The sequence below is a fragment of the Furipterus horrens genome, unplaced genomic scaffold (genome assembly GCF_987537825.1).
Source record: "Furipterus horrens unplaced genomic scaffold, mFurHor1.1.pri manual_scaffold_4, whole genome shotgun sequence".
In the NCBI taxonomy this organism is placed as follows: domain Eukaryota; kingdom Metazoa; phylum Chordata; class Mammalia; order Chiroptera; family Furipteridae; genus Furipterus; species Furipterus horrens.
In genome coordinates this window covers 143,335,210-143,346,633 of record NW_028327174.1, presented here as the reverse complement: position 1 = coordinate 143,346,633, position 11,424 = coordinate 143,335,210, and the positions used below count along the sequence as shown (strand labels likewise).

The 11,424-nt window shown below is 36.5% G+C and overlaps 1 pseudogene; it reads right to left on the bottom strand.

Moving 5' to 3' along the window:
* Nucleotides 1-4,941: 4,941 nt before the first annotated feature.
* Nucleotides 4,942-9,867, bottom strand: LOC150012986 (polyprenal reductase pseudogene; annotated as a pseudogene).
* Between the last annotated feature and the right edge of the window lie 1,557 nt (nt 9,868-11,424).

The following is an 11,424-nucleotide window of genomic DNA, read 5'->3' as shown; positions in this document are numbered from 1 at the left end:
AGAACCAGGCATACTTTTATCTGCAGGTTTCAGATAAGACCAATAAAAGGGAAAAAGCATAATGCTAATCAGTAAAAGATTGTGTATTATATTTAAATATCAATTCAATAAATTGTTAGCTAATAAATATACAATGCTGCTAAGGTCACTTCTCCCTCAGAATTATATCATGCAGCGTAATTTTTTGCCTCAAAGAAAGTTTTGCAGACAACACTTATTTTATATCCAGAATATTTTATTGAAGCTTAAATTTTGTGGCTCTCTATGTGAAATCAGTTGGCAATAACAATGGCAGCTTATTTGCCAGACACCACTTTAATAGAGGGCTTCCTGTTAGTATTTGCCAGGCACTTGCACTAATTAATTTAATCTTCAGAAAAGACTCCTGAGTCAGTACTATTATTATTTCATTTTGAACTTTAGAAAACAAAGTCACACAAAAGTTGGGCAGTACTTATTTAAATCTTATAGTGACTGAAGGCACAGTTGGAACTTGAGTTTATGCAGTCCGGCTGCAGAGCCCACACACTTACCTCAATTCTACAAACAGTCCCTCCCCCAGGGGAGTCTACTGATGTTGTGGGGCCCTGTTACTGCATAAAAATAGTGATTTTATCACCATGATCTATTATGATATGTCCACAAAGTGTCACATAGCTCTGAGTTGAGGTGATGAATTGGAATACAAAACTTGGATGAGAACTGGAAGCCACAATTTTAATTCTGGCATTCTCTTGAATTACTGTTTGATCTAGAACAGGTCAACTTCTTAGGCTATAATTCTCCATGGGCTAAATAGATAAGTATATAAAATACTTGAGATATGAGAATCATAAAGCTTTTCCCAAATAATTAAATACTGATTCTATGTTAATTTGTCTAAAAATAACTAGTATGACATTATGCAATCTAGTAGGGAAATATATTTCATTGATATAAAAATATAGAAGAAAATGTACATTGTTTATTTCATTGACTTAATTTGGATTTTTTATAAGGACCAAGTTTGTTCTTAAGAAACAAAACATCAAAATCTCCATCACAAGAAGACATATGTTAGCAATAACAAAAAAGTAATAGATCACATGTTTCCACTTTGAGGTCGATATTTTTTAATTGAAAATAATTAAAAATACGTTTATAGGAAGAGTAGAAAATGCTACAGTAATGCTATAATAAATAAACATAGAAGTTACAACTTAATCAAAACAAGAAAAGAGGCTTATTTCCTCTGAATTGCTAAAGCAAGAATCACTGAAAATAGACACATTATGTTGATGTAATCAACAGGCTTGACTATATAGCATGCTTCAATAGCAAAGTGATAGGCATGGCCATAGCAGAGGGTAAAAATTGCTAGAGACTCTGATACTTTGGTCCATCACTATTGGGAGGAGAAGTACCAATTCACAGGTAGCAACACCACATAGGAACTATTGGATGTTAGATGCATTATGAATATCCAGGTTTTATATTTTTCTGTACTATTTTTGTATTTAGAAATGAGAGGTAGTGTATGTGTGTCAGTGAGCTAGATGGCTACAGAAAACATGCTTGCTGTGGTAAAATCCTGGATGGAGAGGGTTAATCTCTCCGCAATTGTGTAATGGTTTCCCTGTGATAGTGATCAACAGAAATAAGGGAGCATCATCCTCGGATACATCATGTTCTGCCACATGGTCTGTGATCAATTTAACCAATGTTATCTCATATGTCAGTAAAGGAAAGAGGCTACTGGAGTCTTCAGGCATGCATGGGACTTAAGTCTTTGTTTAGATAAATTACATACATAAATTTATCAAAGCATCCAAGTTTTCCAGTGACACCATAATAGCTAAAGTCCTAGGATAGACAGTATTCAAAAAGGGAGGGGGCTGAGTATAATTATGTTCTTTGAGACATAGTTGGCAAATAACACAGTTAGAAACAAATTTCCCTTCCTATAAATCCCACATGTCTCAAAGAACTTTCATAGGATTTATGGACCAGGAGATAACCAAGTAAAACAGATAAAAGTATCCCAATTTTTCAGAAGGGAAAACTAAGGCTCAAATAAACTGCAAGTTGTACAACATCAATAAGTTTATAGCAGAGCTGAGGTTTTAATGAACATATTTAGTTTTGAAATTTAAATCCTTTATTAACCTACTATAATACTAAAAATTAATGGATTCTATAAAACTCCCTGATGATATAAAAAGATATCTTGAGGAATAGGCTCAGTAGAATCCTTTTCCCCCCAAGTAGACTACTTCATGAAAAGAAACAGCAACACCAACAGGCATTAAATGTGATCACTTGAAGTTTCTGTTTGTATATCAATATTGTTTGCTCTTAGCTTTATTGAAAAATAATTGATATGCATCACCGTACAATTTTAGATTATACAGTATGATGGTGTGATTTACATATATTGTGAAATGATTAGCACAATAAGTTTGGCTAACAGCCAGCAAATTTATTTTAATGTGTAACTCATTAGGAAAAAAATAGCTGCAGATGTGGTAATAAGACAACTTTCTAGAATGCACACACTTTTCCTTTAAAATGTAAAAATATCTGGCTCACAAATTTAATCTGAGATAGACATCTTAGATACCAAATGTCTGAGTCTATCACCAAAGTGTTTAAGTTCTCAGCCAGACATGTTCTGATCTCCTACAGCTGTGTTGTGAGCTCTACAACTGTACACTAAAACTAAAATATGGCTTTGGTCGAAATATAAAGATATTGTTGCTAGGAGAATCTTCCAGACTTGTTAAAGAATGGTTCATTTTAATTGATGATATCTGTATTTCTTCTTTGCTGTAGGCCATATGTTACAACAGAAAGAATATTTATTTGAGACAAAAAGACCTGGAATTGAATGTCTGGTCATCCATCTACCATCTGTATGATCATAATCAAGCTACCAGAGCAAACCTCTCTGATGGTCAATGAACAATTTCATAGTCTTCTTTCATCTCTGTCTATTGGTGGTCTCCTCTGAGCTCTGCCTGCCTGCAAATATCTCCTCTCATTTTCTCTGGTTGATACATCATTAGATTTTTTTCCTCTGAACCTGTGGTGTAAATAATCCTGAGTTATGGTCATTCCCAGCCAGATGGATGCCAATTAAGCCTCATGTGATAATGATAAATTCTGACCTGTGATCATCAGTCTGGGTACCTTGACCATTATTCTACCAAACTTGGACACCATACCTCTTTTAGGCCCCTTTTCTGACTCCTCTTCTTCCTTCTTCATCTCAATAAACATGGAGTAAAGATAAACTCATGTTTCATCAGAGTTCTTGGCTGTAAGTCTTGACATTTCCTATGCTGCTGTATTTTATCATGATCATGCAATGGCTCAGAAAAAAAAACACACTCCAAAAACTCTCATTTAGTTTTGATAGGATGATCTTATGCAAATTCAATTCTTTCTCTCTGAAACTTTCAAATTGTGTTTAAAGAAAACAAGTAATCACATTCTTTACCTTGAACAAAATATAGATTTCACAAACATATACATGTATTTTCTTTATTATATACACTACTAATATCTCACTCATAAATGTTCTTGCTTCTGTTCTGAATATTCTGTCTGTACAATTAAGTATATTTTCCACAATTCCACCTTGCACCTTGCACCTTGCCCCATGAGGCTGAATTCTGTGGATTTCATCATCATTCTACCTGTGTATCTGGCTTTCAGTTTGTTTTGGCCAATGGAAAGCTTTACTGGCAGGAAACCTGTATGGAATAGCAGAGAGAGGTTGGGATATTTGTGTCCCAATCCTTGTAAGGTAGAATGTAGACAGAGGCCATATTCCTCTAGTTGGGCAGCCCCTTTCTTACACATCAGCTCTCACTAGGCCATGAAAACCACGCTTTCTCCTTTTCCTTCCTGGCCTTTGCTAGTCCCTTCTTTGCACCCTTAGTCCTATATACACTTTTGTAAATAATACCATCACTAAATTCCCCTTACTCCTTTTGCATGTACCACTTATTTTTCATAGGACCCTGAATGATACAGTTTCCATGAACCAAGTTTAACTGAGCAGTGTCCACTGCAAGTGCACAGCCCACTTTTTAGAAATAATTGGTCCCTGAACAAAAAAGGGAAGAAGTAACTGATAGAAATAGTTTATAACTTTTCTGTCAAAATTTTAAAATGTAATTTCTCACTTAAAATAGTCATATATATAATCAAATTTATAGGACCTTTTATATACTTTAATGTTTAAGACAATGTTATAAAAGAATATTTGAGGTAAAAAAATGGTATGAGTGATATTTTTCTTTTTCATTCAACTTCTTTCACACTCAGATTTTAAAAAATCTCTTTCAAGTCTGTAAAATCAGGTCTATAGTTATGATTTTGGGAATCTAATGATTTTAGGTTTTCCTTTCCCTATTGTCCCATTGGAAGGTGCATCATTAAATCATTATTTGTACACCTTTTTAAAAAAGGTAACTGATGAACAGCTTATGGAACTTCTGAATAATCAGGGAAGCAATTATGTGAGGCTTTTACAGAAGATATTCTAACCTTTGCTTACTAATCTGTCAGAACGGATTTTTCCCTGAATATTGCAATAATCACCTAGAGATTTTTTTCCTACAGTCCAACCCAAAATTTCAGCTTTAGAAATATTTTTATTTTTGCTTGATTATACATCTTATAAGACCAATCAATAACATTAACTTTAGTAATTATGCATTATCAAACTTTTCCAATCTTGTTGGAATGTATTCTGTTATACTTTCTAAGCCATAATATTCCATGATACTGTTGGTTAACTGTCACAGCAAAGGCTAGTGTCTCTTTTCCAGGATTGGCTTCCCTTCTTCCTATTACCACTAGCCCACATTTCTGATGCTCTTGTGATCAGTTAGAGTTATTTGACAGGATCGGAGCTCACTCAAATTATGGGTGTCATTTTTTTTTTTTTTTTTTTGCATGAATAGAAAAATACTTTATTTTCAGATGCTTTCCTTTTTAAGGTATGTCAAAAAAAGTATTAAATAAAAGCCATTTCAAATATTCTGTTGGGCTGGGATCTGAGGGGTAGACGAACGGGAAGGACTAGTGATGGTTCCATCACTAGAAATCTTCGTGGTAACATGTGAACATACAAATTAACTCCAACAAACTCATTCTTCTCTGCATCCTTTGGTGTGAAATTATATATTGTTATTTTCGAAAGCTATTCTACTTTTACTGAAATGCAACAGTTACTGAGCACCTATTATATTTATCATCAAATCCAGTTCGGTGGTCCCTAACGAAAACAAAGCCACAGAGGATCTTATCTCTTCCTCCGAGTATGTAGGTGTATGTTTGAAACTGTCTGCATATTCTTGATTAGTTAGCTTTGAAGCAGCTTTGAGAAGTTCCATCCAGTTTTTAGCAGTTGGTTGGTTTTATAAAGCATCTCAGAAAGCAGACAGAACACTCCCAGGTCGGTCAGAAGTAGTTCTTCGAAGTTTCTCATTTGCTTGAAGGGTATTGCTTTGCTCATTCAGTGAAGACTTTTTGGTATAAAAGTAGAGAGTTACAAACAGTTCTGCAGAAACTGCACTTTGGTCTCTAGACTTTGTTGCCCTTAGGAACTGAACCTATCACCTGGCTTGCATGCTTCATGACTGAGGTGATCTCAAAATAGAAACGGTAGGAAAGCTTTCCTATGCTTCGGGTAGGAGACAAACTTGCTTTTGTAAAATCTGTGGCTGAGGAAAGCAGACAGGGCCTGGCTAAAGAGGACATAGGTTACCACGAGCCACCAAGTTGAGTTACGGAGCCCAAAGATGACAGCCATGGAAATGTAGATCATCAGCTCTGCTAAGTAGTTAGGGGAGGAAACATACTCAAACCAGTCTCCAAAAGGGATTCGGTGGTGACAGTGAATGACCACTCCTGCTTTATTTTTCCTGAGATTGCCGAGAATGACGTGGCTCTTATACTGATGGACAGATGCCCAGATGAACATCATCATCCCGAAGATATGGAACCACCGGGTTTGCATCAAGAGGTTTTTCCCTATCACATAGACATTCCTGCCGTCCATTGGCACCTGGCTCAGCACAGTTAGGCCGACGAGGACATAGTAGGCAAGTCCAAAACAGTACTGCACGACATTAATCACAGCATCTGAGAAGACACTGATGTAGAGGCACTCGAAGAGTCTTCGCCAGCTGTGTAGCCACAGAAACACTAATACCAAGAATGCAGACAGCGCCAGCTCACCCTCCTGGGCTCAAGCAGAGGGAAGGCAGAGAGGACTGGAGACACCCGGGGAGAGCTTGGCGCAGTGGATTCGAGGGGAAAACTGGGGGAGCAGCAGACCAGGTCCCAGTGCTGACTCATCCCCATGGGTGTCATTTTTGAACCAAGCCTAAGAAAATATCAAACCATGCCATCCTCACCCTCTTTTGTTTTTCTGGTTGAATCATATAGAGGCAATCAATAGAATGAGCACAGAAATCACATGTGGGAAGACAATACAGAAATCACTGAGTGGGCTGCTGCATACCTCTCTGGAGCAAAGCCCCTTCCTTCCTGCCTCATATTGCCTTTTATTGCCACTGAGCAGGAAACACTTATTTTTTATGTTAATAAACATTTGGGGTCTATTTGTTGCAAAGTTTAGTCTACATTAACACAAATGATATGATCAAATTAATTATTTCTTATTAATGGTTTAAAGTGGTTTTAACATTTGTGAAGTCAATTTCCTTGAACCTATATATTTTTCTCTAAATATGTACTACATGTTTCTTTCCTTTTACATGGAGGTTTTCAAAAAATAAGCCTGTTTTATAAACACATTTATTAACTATTTAAAGAAAGGCCAATAATATCCATGCTTTCTGCCATGCTCTTGGGACAAACAAAAACAGATGTATTCTTGTCTCACTGACTGATGAAGGAGACAGACATTAATCAAATAACGACAGAAAATAAGTGAATATTCACAAGTGGAGATAACCATTTTGAAAGAAACATGTGCTTGGTGTGGAGGTGAGATGATCCTTTGATAAAGTGAATGAGTGAAAGGAATGAGTATAAAGAATAATATGAAATCAGATTTGTTAACAAAGAAATGTGGTGATCACCTTCCAAGCAGTAGATACACCATGATGTGCTAAGATCCTATAGGTGGAAGGAGGACTTGGTAGAAGAACACTGTGTCTAGAACACGGTCAGCTTTGGGATATACAATAAAGCAAAAGAAATTGATGAGAGCCAGAATATGCAAGACTCTACTGGCTGGTTTGGCTCAGTGGATTGAGCGTCAGCCTGCGAGCTAAGTGTCGCTGGTTCGATCTTCCAGTCAGGGTACATCAGAGAAGGAAAACTCTGACTCCAAAAAACCTCCGCTGCCTTGCGGCATACCTCTTCAGGGGAAAGGCTAAGGGAGTAAACCCCGACAGAAAATCCGGAGCCGGAGTCCCTAAGGCGGTTTGACGTTGTAGTCAACACCGGCAACTCCTGCGGCGCACCTGAAGCCAAGCTGTATTGACTCCGTCTTTCCCTTGGACCCTTCAGCTGCGAAGAGAGGGGGGGTCTGCTGCATGGGCAACAGCAGACCCTCCATATCACCCTGCCCAGACTCTGTAGCTTCAGCTTCACTGGAGAGGACACTCCAGCGTCATCGCAAGATGTCGATTCAACACGGGAGGAGACAGATACCGTGTCACTCCCGAGTCGGACTGCACAGCCATTCTCGGCGGTGCAGATAGACTCTTAAGAAGCTACACCATCGTCTCTCGAGACGGACGGCTGCCGACGACGACTGGCCATAGTCTCCTTTCTGATTAACTTTGTAAGTTACTGAAACCTGGCTTCCACATATTGAGAAAACTGATTTTGTCAATATCACCTATCAGTTATCGACACTGGTTTTCATTACTACTGAACACTTCCTCCTTATTTTACTCCCTCTTCCACTGGAAAGTTCAGTGCCTCATATTCTTCATTCTGTTGTAACATTATGGAAGATTGTATTTTTTAAACATTGTCACAACAATAATTTCAGTTCATGTTCTTCCAGAATCTTGCCACTACCCCATCAAGATGTTTATTTCTTCCTTCTTTGAAATGAGGTGAGCTGTTTGGCTACCTCAACAAGCATAATGTAGCAAAAGTAACACTATTTCACTCCTAAGGCTAATTCATAAAAGGTAATTACAACTTCCACATGGCTCTCTTGAGACCATCACCCTGGTGTCCAGATATTATGTCATGATGAAGTCAAGACCACATGGAGAGGTCACATGTAGGTGTTCCAGCCAAACTCAAGCTAAAGTCTTAGCCAGCAGATACCATCAAGATCCAGATGTGGGAGCTGAGCAAGCCTACAGATGATTCCAGACTCCAGATTTCTAGTTGCTCTAGTTGATGATGAGTGAAACAAAGACAAGCTATCCCTAACAATCCTTATCCAAATTACATATTTAGGAGCACAAGAAATGTTGCCATTGCTTCCTTCTTCTAAATTGTGGTAGTAGTCTGTTATTGGGCAATAATCAGAATCAATATTCTGATTACTTCTTGGTTTCCTTAATAAGTAATTTTCTTTAGGACAAGAGTGTAGTAAACTGTGTTTTTCCAAATTAACCTTCCTCAGTTCAAAACATAACTTTTTATTCATCAGTAATATTGGTAAATATGCTAAATATCCCATGGTATTATTATAAGGATTAAATGACATAATTCATACTAAGCACTTTTTGCAGCACCTTGAACATAATAAATGGTAAGTAGATGTTGTATTTTTATTTTAACTCTGAAGCTTTGGGATTTTCTAGAATTCTATCCATAATTCTATTATCTTCTTATCTGATACATTCTTCCCAGCATTCTATTACCATTGCTTCAAACTATCACTTTTTTTCAAGCAACATCTTATTTCCTTTGACTTAAGTAGGTTTTTAGGCTATAGTTAAAACTAATTGCATATTATAACTTTTCAAAATTGTGTATATACAGCAATACTTAATTTTTCCTTCTTCAGTAATATATAATTAATGAAGAACTAAAAAAAGAATTAGGATGCATTGAGTATTTTAAATAAAAACCATAAGCATCACTTTGAAGATAGATCACTCTCTTGTAAAATAGAAACCAAAGAAAACCTGAAACTGAGGGAGATGGAGATAATAATTTGAGAAAAAAATTAAGTTTAAAAAGAATTGTTTAGAAAAAGAGAATGTCCTTTTAAAAAATAAAGTAAAACTTGGATATGTATAAAGGCAAAAATATAATTACCTGTATATAAAATGGTTAAGTAGTCATTTAAATTTTGTTTTTAAACTCACAATGAATGTGATATTTGCTTATTGTTTCATTCACTAATCTACTTGAAATGTATACCTTATTAAAAATAAAAAATTATAAATTTTAAAATGCATAACTAAGTCTTTAAATCAGTATCCTCTGTAGGAATAGTCCACACTAGTGACCATGAGTGACCTAGCAGAGTTGACATGTTGAAAGTGATTATTAATAGCACAATGAATCCTCCAAAGATTGACCCAGTAAGAATTATGTCTGTGAAATTCCCCATATTTCACCTTGTCAGATGTAGTTATGTGCATTACTTTCTGGTTCAAGGCTAATAATGGCTCACATAATGGAACACTCCCTATGTGCCAGGCAGGGTTCTATGCTATTTAGCTGATTTAATTGCATTAATTATCAAAAGAATGCAATAGTGCTACTACCTCAAATTTTTATAAGGATAAACAGTCACAGAATGATTAAAGATGTGTTTAAATCTACCTAGATACTTTTTACCTACCTAAGCACATACTCATCGGGGGCTGGGTCTGAATGACCGCTGTCTGCTCCCAAAACCCTGCTTGGAGTCATTTTTGCCATTTAACGGACCTTTGGGATCCACAGTGTCAATTCCAAACTATGAAGCATTGACAGTCATGATCTTTCATGATGTGGCCCCAGTTTTTGTGCCTACCTATCCCTTCCTTCGTTTTCTCTCTATGGCATCTGGGCTCCAACTAACCTAGAAAAGTAACCATTTCCCATGAACACTTTGCATTTTTCTGTCCTAATGTCTTTTTTTGTAACTTTTACATTTAGTATCCCTTTGGAGCTGGGTGAAAAAGTCAAAGGGACTAAGCAAAAACAAAACAATACAAACAAACAAACTCTCATAGAAACACACAACAGTATGGTGGTTACCAGAGGGAAAAGGGCAGGTGGGCAGAGTTGGAAGAGGGTAAATGTGAGATAAATGAAGACAGAAGGAGACTTGATTGTGGGTGGTGAACACACAATACAATACACGGATAATATATTATAGAATTGTGTACTTGAAATCTATATACCGTATTTTTTGCACAATAAGACACACCTGACCATAAGATGCACCTAGGTTTAGAGGAGCAAAATAAGAAAAAAATATTCTGAACCAAGTGGTGTACTAAAATATTTAATAAAATATTACAGAATAGTATTTCAGCCATGTAAAGTGAACAGCAGTCAACAGCGGTATTAAGAACCATCATCACTGTTTTTTAACAGATGAGAAGAGACTCTAAGGCTCAAGTGCCCTTCTAGTTTTCTGGGAACCCCAAGAACGCATTATTGTCAGTGGCAGAATTTATGAAGCTTAGTTGCTCACAATCACTGATATCACTTTCTTTGCTGTCTCCATACTGACCAAATGCCCTGGGATTCAGCAGTAAGTGGGACATTTAAGCATTCCCAGGGGTTTTATGTGAGCCCACTGCTTCCTCTCCTCACAGCTGTTGTCATTGCTGACAGGTCAGGTAATACACATTGCAGTCTGGGATGCAATATTTGCTCCATTAGACACTTTCCCCCCACTTTTGGGGGAAAAAGTGCATCTTATGGAGTGAAAAATATGGTAATTTTATTAACCAATATCACCCCAATAAATACAATAAAAATTGTAAAAAACTCTTACATTTGGTATCCTTTTCTTCCTCTTTTAGTTTGTCAAAATTCTACCAATTATTGTCAGCTCAGTTAAATGGTGCCTCCTCCATGGAGACTTAACTGAACTAACCCTATTTATCAGGCAGAAAGGAATCCATTCTTCCTCTTTCCTCAGGAAACATCTTTATTACATCTCATGTATTCATTTAATAGGTTATATCCTAAGTTTCCTAAGAGTGGTAAGGTTGTGTCTTCTATTTTTGTTTCCCCAAAATGACTAGTATAAATCCTTGAATAAAATGCTGGTTTTATTTTAATTAAGTTGATCATTCTATGGCTCTCTACAACATAGCAAACATTCCAAGCAATTGTGAGAATTACTGTTCATAGAAACCTGATGAGGAGTCTTCTATATTAACATGATTTGATGTTATAGGAATGTAGCATTTAAGATACATAAAGTAGCTGACCTGTAAAATTACTTTGTGATAAAATATGACTGAAAAAATGTTTCCT